Genomic DNA, 19,293 nt, shown 5'->3' on the forward strand with positions numbered 1-19,293 from the left:
TCAAACCTGTAAGATTGAAACTCAAATCCAAATTTGGTCTTTGTTTCAATCGATGATGTACACACCACGATGAGAGTATGGGTAGGAGAGGAAAGGATATGATGGTGTATATTATCCGCAAATGAGTTTTATGGTTGAGGTTCCCTTTAAAATAAGATGAGAAAATATAGAGATAGAGATGTAGTATAGGCAGGATAGGATTTGAAGTGCACGTGTTTTTCTTTTCTTTTATAATTAATTACTAATAAATAAATTTAAAAATTTGTAAGAGTGACGACTATAATAATTAATTGGTAAAAGATAAATGAGAAATTAATTAAAATATAAATATGAAAATTAATATGATAAAATAATATGTCGTAAATTTAAAGGTAAAATGGTCATTTTTATCATTCAACACAACCAGTCAGACATATAATCAAACAACATAGCTTTAGCCATATATATATATATATATATATATATATATATATATATATATATATATATATATATATATATATATATATATATATTACCCATGCAAACCTTAGAGGTGATTTCCAAGTTTTTAAAAAAAAAGGCATGCAAACGTTTTGACGTCAGCGGTCTTCTAAAAAAGAAATAGTCTTCAAGCAAAACATATGCCGCAAACTAAATAGGTCGAAAATAGCTTTTGTAAAATAAAAATAAAAAAAAACACACAACAAAAAACATTACCATCTTAAGAGTATTCCAATATCTTTTTTTTAATTATGTATACATATTATAATTAATTAAAACCACATAAGACCATCACAATCAATGAAAATAAACACATGACAAAAATTGGTAGATTTACAAGCTCTTTGAGAAAACTTTGGTTAGAGAAAGTTTATCCAATAATTTTTTCAAATTTCAAGAGATATTTTGTTTGAAAAAACTTCTATTATCTATAACGCCATGAAAATTTAAAATTCAAAACAAATTTTCATTTTTTCAAACAACATAAAACTCATATAATATTCTCAAATATCATGTTTATCAAATGTCATCATAATAAAACATATCCAGAGATCACAAAAAAATACAATCCTCTGTCATTGTGTACGGATCATGCCGACGTTTTCCCGCGATCCTCGTTGGTACCTAAAACACATAACACTGTAAGTATAAACGCTTAGTGAGTTCCCCAAAATACCACATACAACACATATTAGCCACTCGAGGCTATAACTCTGTATGACCCTCTGATTAGTGTGTCTCAGTGGGACCCTCCAGTCCCATAACTCTGTTGACCCTCTGGTCACTCTGTGGTCCTTCCAGTCCTAACTCTGTAAACTCTGAATCATACATAACACAAATCACATAGAAATAATGTAGTGTATCGCATCATAATAATAGCATACAAGATACTCTGTCACATAACTCTAATTACCACTCTTGGTAAAGTATAGTGAGAAGACTCACCTCGGGTAACTCGGATAAATCTCGAACTCGATATACAGATCTAGCCTCCGCCTAATCACCTAAAATAATTACTCATAATCAATACGGCTCTCAAGGCTAGACTAACCCTTCTCTAAATTTTCTCGGAAGGGTAAAAGACCATTTTACCCCTCTAATGGTTCAACAGTTCAAATATTGACTAAACCCTAATAGCCAACTCTCCGGAGTATGTGGCACATAACAACTCTGTATGTTGGGCGTACTCAGATACTTCACATAATCGGGGAGCTCAACCCCCTACGTTGCGCGTACTAGGATTACGCCCAACGTAAGTCCCAGTCTTATACTCTTTTTGATTTTTGGTCTCAAACGGTTAAGACATAAGCTCAAATTCCATATCTGACTATTCTAAGGCCACTTAATCCATAAAATCGAAACCTTTAAGCCTTTGCATGGCTGTAAAGGTCACCAATCGCTCCAAACACCTTTCCTCTTTCCTCATTAAGCCCTCATCTCATGCATGACTTAATATCAACGTCCAAGATTGGATTTTTATGAACTTACAACACATTTTACACGTAAATAGGGTAAATCTAAGCTTATGGAGACCATTTGCTCATAAAGTCTCCTCCTTGGGACCAAAAACCCTAAAAATGGGTCCATAAAGCACAAATCAAAAATGACAAGGAAAGCTTTGAGCTTTTTACCTCCAAGTGAAGCTCCAACCTCTGTAGAACTCAGATCTAAACTTGTACTCCAACTTCTAGCTTCCTCAATGACCTTCTCTTCTTCTTCTCAATCACACAAGGACAATATCCAACTCAAAAACACATACACAAGCTTAAAACGATGGTATTGCTCTCTTAGGGTTTCACTCTCTGTAAAATGGTGGCTGGGGTAAGGACCATATCATCCCTTTTATAGTCATCAAGTCTCATTTAGGGTTTTGCATCTGAGCCAGTTACACCCAACGTACCTAATTGAGTACGCGTCCATAATAAGCGCATGAGTACGCGCAGTGTACTCTTCAGTACGCCCAGCGTATTCGTTTGCAACATTTTTCTCTTAAGGGCTAAACTTGACAATTTGGTAAAAAAGAAGGGTAAAATAGATGTACCTGAATTTCGGGATGTTACAATTCTCCCCCACTAGAACCAGATTTCGCCCTCGAAGTCTCATGCCGTAAACAACTCCAGATGTTGCTCCCGTATTTTCGACTCTGGCTCCCACGTCAGCTCGGACCCTCTCCGATGTTGCCACTGGACCTGAACCAAGGGCACCTCCTTGTTCCTCAGAACCTTGATCCAACGATCCACAATTGCGACTGGCTTCTCAATGTAATTCAGGTTCGCATCTATCTGGATATCCTCCAGCGGCACTACTGCCGTCTCATCGGCTATACACTTCCTCAACTGAGACACATGGAAGGTATCATGTATCTGACTCAACTCCGCAGCTAGCTCCAAACGATATGCTACCTTTCCCACCCTCGTGATCGCCCTGAATGGACCAATATACCGGGGCCCCAGCTTGCCCCTTTTCCTGAATCGGATCACTCATTTCCAAGGAGATACCCTCAGGAGTAGGAAATCTCCAACCTGAAACTCAGCTCAGATCGTCGCCTGTCCGCGTAACTCTTCTGGCGACTCTAGGTTGTCAGTAATCTCTGTCTGACCTGCTGAATCTTCTCAGTCGTCTTAAGCATTATCTCAGTGCTACCCATCACTCGCTGTCCCACCTCTCCCCAACAGATGGGGGTCCTACACCTCCTCTCATATAACAGCTTAAAAGGAGGCATACCAATGCTTGAGTGATGGCTGTTGTTGTAGGAAAACTCAGCCAAGGGTAGGTATGTATCCCAACTTCCACCGAAGTCCATGACACATGCTCACAGCATGTCCTTAAGCGTCTGTATCGTCCGCTCACTCTGTCCATCCGTCTGCGGATGGTATGCAGTACTGAAATGTAATCTCGTACCCAACTCCTAATGGAACTTCTTCCAGAATATGGAAGTGAAACATACATCACGGTCTGACACAATCGAGATCGGCACTCCATGCCGTGACACCACATCTCTCACATATATCTCCTCCAGCTTCTCTGCAAAAGAACTCTCACTGATACTAATGAAGTGAACGCTCTTCGTTAACCGATCCACGATCACCCAAATTGCTTCAACACCCCTTGCAGTTCTTGGCAATTTAGTGATGAAATCCATAGAAATTTGTTCCCACTTCCATTCGGGAACCTCCAATGGCTGCAGCTTGTTGTGCGGACGCTAGTGCTCGGCCATAACCCGGCGACAGGTCGAGCACCTCTCAACTACCCACACGACATCCCTCTTTATACAGGGCCACCATTAGTCTCTCTTCATGTCCAAATATATCTTAGTGGCCCCCGGATGGATTGAGAATCTCGATCTGTGGGCCTCCTCCATCAGTATGCTACGTGTCACTCCCATAAATGGCACCCAAATCCGACCATGAAAGGTCATAAGCCCTCAGCTATCAGTAACAAACTCGGAAACCTGCCCAATCACTCGCTCTCTCTTGCGGTTCTCTGGTCTCACCGCCTCTTCCTGGGCCTCTCGGATGGTGTCCAATACCGAAGTCATCACCGTCATCCTCATACAAATGTCTCGCATCGGGGCGCTCTTGGCCCTGTGGCTCATGGCATCGGCTACAACATTAGCCTTGCGCGGGTGGTATAGGATCTCACAATCACAATCTTTCACCACATCCAACCATCTCCTCTGGCGCATGTTCAGGTTGGGTTAGTCCATCAAGTACTTCAAATTCTTGTGGTCCATGTATATGGTACACCGAACCCCATACAAATAATGACACCATATCTTGAGGGTGAACACCACCGCCCCCAACTCCAAATCATGGGTGGGATACCTCATCTCATGAGGCTTCAGCTGCCTCGATGTGTATGTTATCACGTGTCCTCTCTATATAAGCACCGTACCTAATCCCGATATAGACGTGTCACAGTACACCATAAAATCCTCCATTCCCTCCGGGTGGGCTAACACTGGGGCTTCGCACAATCTCTGGCGAAGAGTCTTGAACGAGGTTTGCTGCTCTGGACCCCACGTAAAATCCACGCCCTTCTGGGTCAACTTGGTAAGAGGAACAACAATCTTGGAGAAGTCCCTGATAAATCTCCGGTATTAGCCGGCCAATCCCAGAAAACTACTGATCTCGGTGGGGGATTTCGGCACCTCCCAGCTCATAATCGCCTCAATCTTGATCGGATCGACCAATATCCCATTCTGGTTGACAAGGTGTCCCAAGAATTGGACCTCTCGTAACCATAAATCACACTTGGAGAATTTGGCGTAAAGCCTTTCCGATCTCAATACTCCAAGAATCTCTCTTCGATGCTCCTCATGCTGCTCTCTAGATCTCGAATACACAAGAATGTCATCGATGAACACAATCACCGATCTATCCAACATCGGTCTGCATACTCTGTTCATGAGATCCATGAACACTGCCGGTGCATTGGTGAGCCCAAAAGGCATTACCATGAACTCGTAATGCCCATAACGAGTCCTAAACACCGTCTTCAGGATATCCTCATCCCGCACTCTCATCTAATGATATCCCGACCTCAAGTCAATCTTGGAGAGCCAAGATGCACCCTGTAACTGATCGATCAAATCATCGATCCGCGGAAGTGGATAACGGTTCTTGACCGTTAACTTGTTCAACTCCCGGTAATCAATGCATATCCGATGTGAACCATCCTTTTTCCTGACAAACAGGATCGGTGCTCCCCATGGTGAGCTACTTGGCATGATAAATCCTTTCCCCAACAGCTCCTGAAGCTGTGAGGATAACTCCTGCATCTCTGATGGCGCAAGGCGATAGGGCGCTGCTCCCGGAACCAAATCAATATGAAACTCCACCTGCCTCTCCGGAGGCACACTCGACAACTCCTCGGGGAAAACATCCGGGAAATCGCCAGTGGCGAATCTAGAGCCGAAAACCACATGGTTCCTTATGTAAATGAAACCGAAACATAGGCGGATCCAAAGGGATCCCGGGGTAGCCCGGGATACCCCTCAAAATTTTTTTCGATAGTGTAATTTTTGTTTACGGATTCTTCAATTTTTTTCGGTATAATGTGTGTATATATATATATATATATATATATATATATATATATATATATGTATCCCTTCAATTATAAATACAAACAAATAGTAGAGCTACTGGTTAAGGCGTTGCCTTTTCAAAGTAAAGCTCTCAAGTTCAATTCTTGCTCCTTACATATTCTTTGTTTATTTTTGTTTTATAGCTATTCTATCCCACATATGTAAACTCAACCATTTTTTTCTATTATATAAGCCTGTTATCCTCGTACTTCATTTGATATCTACTTTGAATCCAACATTGATTCAAGTATCAAAATATACTTCAACTTCATATTTATATAACAAGACTTGAGGTTAGTTAAGGATTCAATTAAGGTTTGGGTTTAAAACCGAAAATGAACCAGGGAAACCCAAGTACCCCGGAAAAAATATTAGGTTACCCTAAAAATAAAAAATTGGGATACCCCTTTACTTTGATCCTGGCTCCGCCACTAAACCGAAAAAAAATGAAAGTGTAATAAATACTAGTGGTTGCGAGTCGAGCCATATGACTTGAAATATTTAAACATAACTTCAATAGTTATAATAAAGTTCTTATAATTGAACTTACGAGGTCTTATATTTTGAAATATATTCATAATTATATCATTATTGATACTTCTAAAACATTTTTTTTCAATATACGACACTAAACTATCATTCAAAATTGATCACTTGTTTTGTTGTGTATAGGGCATGAGGGCAGAGGAGGTGGCGCCTTCCTATGGGGCGACGGTGGCTAGTAGACAGCGGGAATGATCGACCAGGCGAGAAACCACATCAAGCATTCAATGTTAAGAGATGTCGATCACGATCAAGGTTCAAGCATCTCTTAAGAGCTTTTTTCGATTTTTTTTATTTAATTTTAAATGGGTTAGGCTATTGGGTAATGAATAAATTTTAAGTGGATTCATTCATTGGGCTACACTAAGTGGACTAGATTATATAAAATATGAGCTTCATACATTGGTAAACATTATAAGGTAGGTCTTTTATAAATTATAAGGTCGTTCTTATTTTTTTTAATATAATCCTCCTATTATTATTAAGAAAAATAGGTGGGTCCTAACATAGCTACGCCTCTGGAAATCGCGCACTATCGGGACCTCCTAGACAGAACTCGGCCTCTCAGCGGCAACTCGCGTATCCATCACGTATGCTACAAACAACCTGCAGCCCCGCTGTAAACTCTGCCTTGCTCTGGCAGCCGAGCAAAATGCTGACCCCGATCGGGTACCCTCGCTGTACACTGTAAGTACTCCCCCACTAGGGTCTCGTATGGTCACCAACTGGCGCTCGCAGTCCATAACGGCTACGAATTGGCTCAACCAGTCCATGCTCACGATGACACAGACATCCCCTAGCGCAATCAGTACCAGATCTATCGGAAACTCAACACCAAAAATTTCGAGTACACATCCTCGAATCACATCAGTAGCATATACCACTCGCTCGTTGGCTATAGAAACTCGTAGAGGTCGACTCAACGCCTCCCGTTGGATATTGATGTGCTGACTAAACGCTAATGACACGAAAGATCGACTCGCACCCAAGTCAAATAACACCAAAGCAGGTACAAAATTCACAAGAAAAGTACCTAAACAAACCAAAATATAAGCACAAAATCTCAAACTCAACAATAGAAGATAAAATAATACATATCAGCCACGACGTCGGGCGCTGCGTGGACCTCCTCCGCTGTCAACTGGAAGGCTTTACCGCGAGCCTTTGGCGCCTCAGCCTTCACTAGACGACTTTCGGTAGCTCGTACTGCAACAGGGGCAGATCCCTGAGGTGCACCCTGTGCTGATCCCCGCAGTTGCAGTCACTCGGCCTTCTGATGTCCGGTCTGGTTGTAGTGGAAGCAAACTGTAAATCCCTTGGGGAAATCCTTAGCCATGTGCCCCTCCTTGCTACACTTGTAGCAAGGCCCTGCTCGACAAGTCCCCTCATGACTCTTACCGCACTTACCACAAGTACGACCCCTTTGGTTCCCTGGTCTCGAATTGGTGGGCTTTGCCCGCTTGGCTGTCGGTTGGGACTGTGTCGGTCACCGATCCCTCCCCTGAGACTTTGCGTCTTCCCTGGCCTGAGTCTCGAGCTCAATCTCCCTCTTCCGAGCATTTGCCTGGAGCTCGAAAAATGTCTGGTGCGTCGAGTTTGCCACGAACTCACGAATGTCTCTCCTCAGTATACTCAGATATCGACTCATGCGTGTCTGCTCGGTAGACACATGCTCAGGGAAAAACATTGCCCTCTCGTGAAACATCCTGGTGATCACGGTAACAGACTATGTTCCCTGCTTGAAGGACAAGAATTCCTGTGTCAACCGTTCCCTTTCCACCGGGGGAACATACTTATCATGAAACATGGCGGTTAACCTCTCCCAGGTCACCGCGATAAGCTCTGCAGAAGTGAAATGCGTCATCACAAACTTCCACCAATCCTTTGCTCCCAATCGAAGCTGGTTCAGCGCGAACCGTACCCTCAGATGCTCCGGACATGAACACGTGTAGAAGCATCCCTCAATGTCAGAAATCCACCTCATCGCGGCTATCGGATCCTGCGTCCCATCAAACTCTGGTGGCTTCGTGTTGCTGAACTCTCGGTACAGCAAGGAGTCAGCTCCTTGTGGCCTCGCGGCAGCAACAGCTGCGGTGGCTGCAGCAACGGCAACCTCCGACAGAGCATCATATCGCTCATCAAACGTCTCAATCAAGGTGGTCTTGATAGACCCAAACATCTCTGGAATATCGGGTGTTGGTTGATCGCACACACTGCTCCTTTCTGCTTTTCGCAAAAAATTTTACTCTCTTTTTTTGAAAAATTGTTTCTTTTTGAAAAATTGTTTCTTTTTAAAAAAAAATTCTCAAATCCTCAGTTTGAGTTCAGGTACGCCCGAAGGTGCATCCGAATCCCTCAAACCAAGGCTCTGACACCAACTTGTAACGCCGTGAAAAATTAAAATTTAAAACAAATTTTCATTTTTCAAACAACATAAAACTCATATAATATTCTCAAATCTCATGTTTATCAAATGTCATCATAATAAAACATATCCAGAGATCACAAAAAAAATACAATCCTCTGTCATTGTGTACGGATCATGTCGGCGCTTTCCCACGATCCTCGCTGGTACCTAAAACACATAACACATAACACTGTAAGTATAAACGCTTAGTGAGTTTTCCAAAATACCACATACAACACATATTAGCCACTCGAGGCTATAACTCTGTATGACCCTCTGGTCAGTGTGTCTCAGTGGGACCCTCCAGTCCCATAACTTTGTGGACCCTCTGGTCCTAACTCCGTGGACCTTCCGGTCCTAACTCTATAAACTCTGAATCATACATAGCACAAATCACATAGAAATAATGCAGTGTATCGCATCATAATAATAGCATACAAGATACTCTGTCAAATAACTCTAATTACCACTCTTAGTAAAGTATAGTGAGAAGACTCACCTCGGGTAACTTGGATAAATCTCGAACTCGATATACAGATCTAGCATCCGCCTAATCACCTAAAATAATTACTCATAATCAATACGGCTCTCAAAGGCTAGACTAACCCTTCTCTAAATTCTCTCAGAAGGTAAAAGACCATTTTACCCCTCTAATGGTTCAACAGTTCAAATATTGATAAAACACTAATAGTCAACTCTTCGGGGTACGTGGCGCGTAACAACTCTGTACGTTGGGCGTACTCAAATACTTCACATAATCGGGGAGCTCAACCCCCTACGTTGCGCGTACCGGGATTACGCCCAACGTAAGTCCCAGTCTTATACTCTTTTTTATTTTTGGTCTCAAACGGTTAAGACATAAGCTCAAATTCTAGATCTGACTATTCTAAGGCCACTTAATCCATAAAATCGAAACCTTTAAGCCTTTGCATGGCTGTAAAGGTCACCAATCGCTCCAAACACCTTTCCTCTTTCCTTATTAAGCCCTCATCTCATGCATGACTTAATATCAACGTCCAAGATTGGATTTTTATGAACTTACAACACATTTTACACGTAAATAGGGTAGATCTAAGCTTATGGAGACCATTTGCTCATAAAGTCTACTCCTTGGGACCAAAAACCCTAAAAATGGGTCTATAAAGCACAAATCAAAGATGACAAGGAAAGCTTTGAGCTTTTTACCTCCAAGTGAAGCTCCAACCTCTGTAGAACTCAGATCTAAACTTGTACTCCAACTTCTAGCCTCCTCAATGACCTTCTCTTTTTTTTTCTCAATCACACAAGGACAATATCAAGCTCAAAAACACACATAAGCTTAGAACGATGGTATTGCTCTTTTAGGGTTTCACTCTCTATAAAATGGTGGCTGGGGTAAGGACCATATCATCCCTTTTATAGTCCTCAAGTCTCATTTAGGGTTTTGCATCTGAGCCAGTTACGCCTAGCGTAACTTTGGTACGCCAAGCGTACCTAACTGAGTCCGCGTCCATAATAAGCGCATGAGTACACGCAACGTACTCTTCAGTACGCTCAACGTACTCGTTTGCAACATTTTTCTCTTAAGGGTTAAACTTGACAATTTGGTAAAGAAGAAGGGTAAAATAGATGTGCCTGGATTTCGGGATGTTACATTATCGATGTTCTTAGTTAGTTCCATTTATTGAGCAAGCCAAAAGAACTGTTGAGATATGAAGACTGGTCCAAGAGTGAAGCGCTCCAAGAAATTACGAAGGTAAAATTTTGACTAGAAAAGCAAAGGTCCAAGTCAAAGAAAAGTGTAGACTTGGTCAAAAGTTCTAGAGCATTGTCTTTGTTACGAAGTTCATCGAAGCTTCGATACTCTTTGATATTGTATGTACAACATTGGAGAACAAGTTTTACTTTTATGTGAGTCCGTCAAAGGAACATTGGTTAGCACATAAATTTAGGCCAACACATGATGACATGTCATAAACGGGTAGGTCCCATAAGCATCTGCATTGGGTGGCTTAGTGTATGTGATGATATGCACTAAACCATGTATTACTAACGTAGTAGGGGTTATCAACAGGTTTATGTAGAATTTGGGGAAAGGTTATTGGGAAGGAGTCAAATTGATGCTTCATTACTTGAAAGGAACTTCGTATGTCTCCCTAGGTTTCCAAAGGTAGAAGATCATCCTCAAAGGCTTCACTGATGCCGAACTAAGGCATTTGTGTAGATTCGGGTAAAATTATACATGTTTTGACTTATAATTCGAGGCCTTCAGGAGGTATGGGAGTTTGGCATAAAATTGTGGACTGTATCAAGAAGATGTAAGATCATAATGTCTTAGATTTCGACTCAATTTCTATTGTTGTAGGTGATGGGTCTGTGGCTCGATTTTGGGAGGATGTGTGGTGTGGAGGCGTGTTGTTTAAAACACAATTCCATATGTTGTTTTCGTTATCCTTGCTGAAAGATGGGTTGGTCTCGGATTTTTGGACTTCTGGTGGGTGGAAGTTCTCATAGAGGCGTGGCATTAGAGGAAGAGTTGAAGTTGAGCAATTAGAGAGTTTTATGCAGATTTTGACTCCTATTCAGTTTACTTCCATCCCCGATAGGTGGTCCTAGAGTCTTGATCCAAGCGGGGTGTTTTCTGTTAGCTCCATGAGAAGGTATATTGATTCTCTTTCTCTCCGTATTAGTGGAGTGGGGACTAGATGGAATTAGAATGTACCAATTAAAGTTAACATTTTTTATGGAGATTGAGATTAAATAAAATCCCTGTTCGATTGGTTTTAGTGGATAGAGGTGTAGAGTTGGAGTCTATTCTATGCCCTATTTGTCAGTCTGTGGAAGAAAGTGTTACACATCTCTTTTTTCCAGTGTGAGGTGGCTCATCAGATTTGGAGGAGAATAGGGTTGTGGCTTGATGTTTCATTTCCTATTGACACTGGTGTTGCAGAGATGCTTGATTGGCTTGATTCTTCGTTGATTATTTGTAGGAACCGGCCTAAAATGGAGTCGGTTTGCATGGTGAGTTTATGGGTGATTTGGTCATATAGGAATGATGTCATCTTTAGCCCTAATAAGTTGAAAAAGCACCTCTTGTATGATACTATTGTTGATTTGTCTTTTCGGTGGTTTTCTTTTCGGAACTCTAAGGCTACTGTTAGTTGGATTGATTGGATACGCAATCCGCTAATGCCTAAATTTTGTTCTTTTTTACTAGCTCCTAGCTAGCTTTTTTTGTTCATTTGAGTTTTGTTGTTGTTCAAGAAAAAAAAAGCTCAACGAACTTGTCATGTTTGTTTTAAAAGGCCATTCAATTTATTTTTATTTTTTTTTATTTTTGTACTTTAAGGAAATAAAGTCCATTTTAAATGGTTTAAAACATGTTTTTTTTTCAAATATAAAGGGGTAAACTAGTTACTACTCTTAGTTGTCATCCAGTTAGCAATATTTATATCTATGTGGCTATCCACATGTACTTTGACCATGAGAAGTCCAACGTTGCCCTCTTATATGTATATCTAGAATGCATGTTCTCCAGTTGTGTTCGAAAATATGAATAGAGAGATCGACAAGGAGGAATTCAAACCAATTACATAGTAATCTCAACCCCAAATCCGATAAAATTTTGCACCGTTGTGTTCTCAGTCTTCTTCCCTCCTGTCATGCGTCGACCACACTTAATATCATTAGTGATTTCAATTTCTACCGTCTCATCGATTTCAATTTCCATCCATACCTTCATAACTGTAAGCGGACATTGATTGCAGCAGCAGGCAAGTGGGTGAAGTCGGTAATAAAGGTAAGTTTCAAAAAACTAGAATTGGATGTTGAAAATACGAGATACTAAATCAGAAAAATCATTAGATTGTCAATACTATTCAATTCCTCCATGATTAAGTGAATCCACTATTCTATCTTTTTTTAGTAACAGTTCTTGACGTCCCAAATATAAGATTATGAATGGTGAAATTATGCGTGTTATTTACATATTGCACCTCTGACTTCGTCCTGAATTTTAATTGTCGGTGGATTATTGTCAGTTTTTGAAGTTCTCGATTAAAATCTATCAGTAGAGAGGAAACTGTCGAGCAAGAGAGTTATCGGGGGATATAGGGTTTCTATCTATAGTGAATATGTATAGATTGGAGGTGGAATAAAGTCGGAGATCAAGTATTCCATCAGATCAAACAATTGTAGGAAGTTGTGTAATTATAGGGGCGAAGTATCGAAGTTATGAAGTAAAAATTGGAAATTGTGTAATTGTAGGGGCGAAATGTCGAAGTTATGAAGTCTTTAAATCAGTGTTCTTGATGAGGGTGGTAACAAGTAACCTGTTATAGCGTGTTATAACATGTCAAATGACCTTAGTAACATGTGAAAATAGAATTCATTCCCTTAAAATAAAGTAAAATAAAAACAATTAAGTGACATTTTAAAACAAACATAACAAGTTCGTTGGCTAATATGACATTTTCCCAAACAAAAATAAAGAACAAAGTTCTTAAAATTTGGAGACGAAGAACAACATGTTCGGAAAAATCATGTTGGCCGGAGAAGATGACCGAAATCTCGCCGTAAAAAGCATTGTTGGTCAGAGACTCGCCAAAGAAGATGTCTGGAGCTACAAATATTGTCGAAGCTGCCAAATACGCCGAAAAATCTACTATATCATGTCATAATAATGTTTTTTTGAACAGTTCAACAAGTTTAATGAAAAATATGGACAAAAAAAATCAAGCGACTAAATGTGTAGAAATAAAAAAAAAAAATAAGTTACCCTTTTTAACTCATTATCATTGTAATTATTTATAACTTGAATAATAAATGATGATTAAAACTTATAATAATCAGATAATAATACATATTAAGTCTGACGTATTAATTTGTATCTCCATGTTCTATGTTTCCCCTTGGTTGACGCCTAAAGCCCTAAACGGACCACCCAAATTTAGGGATGAAAATTTCACCCAATCCGGTGGGGAACCCGGTTGACCCGCCCCAACTGGGGACAGGTATTTCCCGCCAAAACGGGTACCGGGTACAGGGACGAGGATCACCATTATGCTAAAACCGGGGATGGGGTCGGGGCTTAGTATAACAATCCCCAACCCGTCCCGCCCCTGCTTTGATGACTATATATATATATATATATATATATATATATATATATATATATATATATATATCGGTTATTTATTGAATTTGAATTAAGTCCACTAAAATGAATTGATCTATATTAGACCATCAGAGATAGAGTCAGTATATCAATTATATTCCCAGTTCCAAGAGTTCGTCAATCGTCACTTCGGTCAACCATATGTATACCAAATCGTCACTTTTCGTTTTGATGCTTGTTAAACTTTATGATTGATGTAAATAGAATCTGATTATGGCATCTGGTTTTGATCGCTTATGAAACTTGGTTTTTTTTGTGTAGGTTGAGTTTATTATGTTGATAGATTGGTGATGGGTTAGGGATGAGCCAGAGAAAAAGCCTAAATACAAAGGGGATGAGATTTGATTCCCCGCATCCGTCAGGGATGGAGATGGGAATGGGGACGATGTTAGACACTCAGGGATGGGAACAAAGATGGTCAACCCCGCCCCAAACTCGCCCCATTTCCATCCCTACCCAAAATGGATTCACTTATTAGACGGTGCCTTATAGAAAAATAAATTATTATGAAAAAATCAACGTGACATCCTAAATGAGCCATAGATTAACCTTGATAGATTCTCTTCTCACCATGGGCTGAAGAAACAAAACCCATATAACTTGTCATTAGCCTTAAAACTATAAAAACTTGAAGAAGCCCAAAAAATGTAAAGAAAAAAAAAATTAAAATGTTAATGATTCATTTATTCACCTTGTATCTCTAACGTCTCGTTCCCGAGTTTAACAAAAGAAAAGAAGAGTAGAGAAAAGAAGAGAAAAGAAAGGAAAACAGAATTTTCTTTTGTGCTCACGAGTTGGAGAGAAGCGGAAGGAAAATTAATCATTTTGTTCTTTCTTTCCAAATCCTCTCAAATCGGAAGGAAAATGATCCTCCCATTTCCCTCCACTTCCTTCCACTTCCCTTCTTTAATAAAACTCGAAAACACCAATTTCTTTTATTTTCTTCTCATTTCCACTAATTTCCTTTCATTTTTCTCGTTAAGTTGAACTCGATAAAGGGATGTAAGTGTCAACCCCATTTTCTTCTCTTCAAAATATTTTTAAAGAACCATACAAAGTGTCCACTTGCACCACTGTATTAAAAGGCTTCATTGATATAGTTGATATAATTATGATTTTGTCTTTTGTTACAACTTACAAGCGGATGTTATTTGGGTTTTATTTATTTGTTTTAATAGGCTGTTTGCCCATATAGTCTATTGTTGGCTTCTCTGTTTTAGCAATTTAACTAGAGGTGGCAATCGTGTCGGGTTCGTGTCGTGTCGAAACACTAAACGGGTTGAAAGTCTTTGACCCTAACCCAACCCATTAAATTAACGTGTCGTGTCGTGTCAACCCGTTTATTTTCGTGTCGGGTTTCGGGTTACGGCTATACCTTGAAATATGTCGTGTCTTGTGAGGTTAAAAGATTGAGCATGTTGAAAGAGTAGGAGTTTGGTAGGCGAAAATGAAAAACTAATTGTTTTGAGGCATAATAGATGAAGCCATAAAAAGTTTAGATGACAAAATTAAAAGAGCGAGAGTTGGGGAGGCGGATGACAAGGTCATGAGGATGTGAAAGTGGTGAAAGACACCGGGTAGTTTGGGAGAGAATGGAAAAACTGAAATGAAATTTTGATCTAGTTTATTTAAATAATTCAAAAAACTTGCATATAAATAAACGGATCATTTTCGAGTCATATTCGAGTTGAAATTCTCAAAACTAACCTTATCCGCTTAATTTTCTTGTCGTGTCGTGTCAACCCGTTTATTTAAACGGGTTGAAATATCTTACCCAAACCCATTTATTTCATGTTGGGTTCGTGTCAATTTCGTGGCGTGTCAATTTTTGCCACCTAAGTTTAACCACATTTTGACCCATTTACCGAACCCGACAAAGTGCTGTTTCCCGCGAACTTCACCAGAGAGAGAGAGAGAGAGAGAGAGAGGAGAGAGAGAGAGAGAGAGAGAGAGAGAGAGAGAGAGAGAGAGAGAGAGAGAGAGAGAGAGAGAGAGAGAGAGAGAGAGAGAGAGAGAGAGAGAGAGAGAGAGAGAGAGAGAGAGAGAGAGAGAGAGAGAGAGAGAGAGAGAGAGCGCATCTTCACTAGTCGGGGACTCAAACCCGATAGTTTCTCAGATTTACCGTCGAAGATGGAAACAGGGATCAACCAGGTAAAATCTCTCTCCATTTATCACGAGGGAGCCTACCAAATATTTAATTATTTTTCAATTCCGGTATTTTACAAAACCCTAACTGAAATCGCACCAATTCAGACATTAAATTTGATCGAATTGGATCCCCATGTTTGTTTGTTGTTTTGCTTGCTCTTTTATTCCTTATAGCTATACAAGCAATGCTATGTCTCTTGACTCTTGGTAGAGTTTAACTTTTATATATTCAAACTAATTGTTGATAAGCTCAAACGCTAGAATGTTTCAAATCAAACAGATGCTAGGATGTATGGTCCTGTGGTTGTATTTTCCTTCATTTTATTTCAAGGTATGAAATCGGAAGTCGTGCCCCTTTAGTTCAAATTATGACCTAGTATTGCTCCAGATCTCATTTCAGGCCATGAAAATGGAGTTCAATATGAACTCCTGACCTTAACATACCCTTAAGTGGTTACAGTATAGGTAAAAAGAGAAATCAATGGATTTGAAAACTGAAAAGGAACCCCACACAATATTCAAACGGTATCCTACATTCTAATATATAACGTATCTTGTCATTTACTTCATTACTTGCAACTTTTTATAGTTACAGAGAAACTGTGTAGATTACATTCAAAATGCTCTTATCCCTATAATGCTTTTGGCCATTAGTTATGTACAATACATTGAATTGTTATGCTTCCTTTTTCTTGTAAGTTGCAATGGTGAAACACTTTTACTTTTCTCCTCTAGTTGCCATCACTCCATAGTTCTATATTGCAGGACCACAACATGGAGTTTATTATTGATCTCCATCTATATCTGCAACTTTAAGGGAAATCTTTTTCAACCCCCCACCCCCCCCAAAAAAAAAAAAAATGTCTGTGTTTCAATGTGATTTATTTGTTAATTCAGATAAGGAAGGTGGCTGCTATTAGAAAACTCTTACTACGTAACCAATATATAAACTCCTATATTTTGTCCTCAGTACAAACAAGACAATATATGTATCCATAATGTGTAATTATATAAACATATCTTGTAATATCCAAAAAGTGATACCACGTATGCTACATCTGGTGGACCATGTAGTTGCCTATGCTCCATCTAGTTTGAGGATTGCAGCTAAGCATAATTACTTTTAAATGAAAAAAAATAGCAATGTACTGTTATTTATTTATGTAATATAGCTAGCATCTCTATATCATTCTTTTTGTTTGAGCATTTTACTTAAAAAAAGTTCTTATTAACACATTTTTCTTTAAAAAAATCTACCAAGTCATGCGATTATAGCAGTGAAAGCTGGATTTTATTCTGTAATTGGGTAGACTTTTAAAGTAAAATGTATAGATAAGAAGAAATGAAAGTAAAGTACGTTGCTACTTCGTTAGAAATGTGATATTTAGTCGATTGCTTTTATTCTTAAATAAAAAGAATATGTAAGTTTTACTAATATAATAAGTTATCTTGTGTTGGGATCAAGTGATATTATTTAATAGATGTATATTCCTCTTGGCATTATTGGCCAAGTTACTATTTGAAAACTACTAGTAGTAGTTATGGCTGTAGAAAGGATCAAACCACAAAAGAGACAAGTTTGGGAATTTGAATCGTGTCTTTTTTTACTTGGTTGATGTGTGGTTGTGATGGGGGTGGAATGGAGGGAGTCAATAACCGGAATGGAATTAAATCAAGTTACTGTTACCCAATTTTCTCACATTGGATGAACAACTTCACATCAACCTAGATAAACAATTTCTTCATATTTTTCTGAACTCTTCTAAGTAGTCAACTATTTGTAGGGGTGGCAAATTGGACCATCATGTCATGTTTTTGTTGGACACGACACGATACGATATGACAAAGTTTTGTGTAACATGAGCACGAGATGACACGATGTCTTGGTTCTTTTAACTAACATGAAAACGAACCAATTAAAAAAAATAATAAATGCGACACGACAAAGATAACATAAAATTACAATTAGTTTATTTAATTAGTATTTAATCATACATAACACGACTAATACGAAAAGCACGACAAACAAATGTTTATTCGTGTCAATTTTGTTTTCAATTTTGAACACGAACAGGACACGACACAACATCGTGTTTTTACACTTGACACGGACATGGATTTGAATTTGAATTTCATGTCAATTTTGTTTCATGTTGTGTATTTTTGTCGTGTCGGGTCATCAATTGTCACCCTTAACCATTTGTATATTGTGTGAAAAGATTGGTTTCTTTTGGTTGTACAGTTTTATTCGGTGGTACCGTTATGTCTTATAATGATATATTTTTTTTCGTACCCAAAAACTTTTGGAATGCTTCATTTCTTAGGAAAGGAATGAGAGGCCTTAAGGGTTCAATTATGTTAGTAATCCGGACATATATAATGGACTTTTTAGTTTTTCTTGTGCAAATCTTTTGAAGTGCGTAAATTACATAATAATTTAATTCTTTGAAAGTTTGAATAAAAATTCTCAAAAGCTTGTATGGTTTAATACATTTTGTCAGCTGTTCAAAAAAAAAAAAACAATAAAAAAAGACACTTTGGATCACTTTTGATACGTTTGATCCGTTTAGTTTAGCTAAATCTTTTTTCTTTTGGTATATATCTAACTAATTAAAATAAAACATAGTATATGATATAACACTTTAGGGTTCAATTATGTTACGTAATAATTGGTCCCATGAACTTGTCATGATGATACCTTGAATCCCCATACTCATGTTGTGTAAAGTTTTTGATATATGATTGTTCAAAAAAGTATATCAAATACTCATAATTACAATGTCTGAAGATATATAATATAATCGTTTCTCAACTGAATAGTAAAAATCACTTAAGTATGTGGGGCGTGTGTAACACTTGATGAACGAGTTGAAATTTCAAATACCACATTCGATATAATTCACATGTAATTGTTTGAAGTTCACAAAGACACTGTTTAGTTTCATTGTATATAAGTCCGAAGTTTATGCATTACATATAAATATAATGTAATGCGATTTTAAGCAGTAATTGTGGTTTTCATGGATGATAAAACAATAAATTGAAGGTGGTAAGCGGCAAGTGACTTTCTATAGTTTATCTCGTATAAATACTCATTAATTCCTACCATTTATCACTCATCCTCAACTATTCAACTTATGTTGTCTTTATTCTAACCAAAATGTCGGTCCAGTTTTTACCGAAAAATGAATATGGATGGGTTTGAAGAGATAATGAAGAGTCGTATAATGAACCGTCAACAAAAGAAATCAATGTGGAAGGATATAGGGAATGAAATAGGAACATTCCGTATGAATCATTGGACGCTGGAGCGGTGGTATGGAAGGGTATGGTGGGCAAGTGTCGGGAAGGTAAGTGACAATGGAAGAAACGTGGTCGGGAAGAAGATGCAATCTCAAATTCAAGTGTTGAACACATTTAATGGTGAAGAAGACGGTGGAGAAGTCAATACCGATGTTTTAAAAATCG

At 38.8% G+C, this 19,293-nt stretch overlaps 1 long non-coding RNA gene across 1 annotated transcript; it reads left to right on the top strand.

The window, feature by feature from the left end:
- The first annotated feature begins 15,707 nt into the window (after positions 1-15,707).
- On the top strand, positions 15,708-16,666 carry LOC145052198 (uncharacterized). Its single transcript, XR_013684016.1, has 2 exons — positions 15,708-15,828; positions 16,591-16,666. It is a non-coding gene; the product is annotated as an uncharacterized LOC145052198 (long non-coding RNA).
- The last annotated feature ends 2,627 nt before the right edge of the window (positions 16,667-19,293 follow it).

Source organism: Lactuca serriola, chromosome 5 (genome assembly GCF_051521515.1).
Source record: "Lactuca serriola cultivar US96UC23 chromosome 5, Lser_US96UC23_V15, whole genome shotgun sequence".
NCBI lineage: Eukaryota > Viridiplantae > Streptophyta > Magnoliopsida > Asterales > Asteraceae > Lactuca > Lactuca serriola.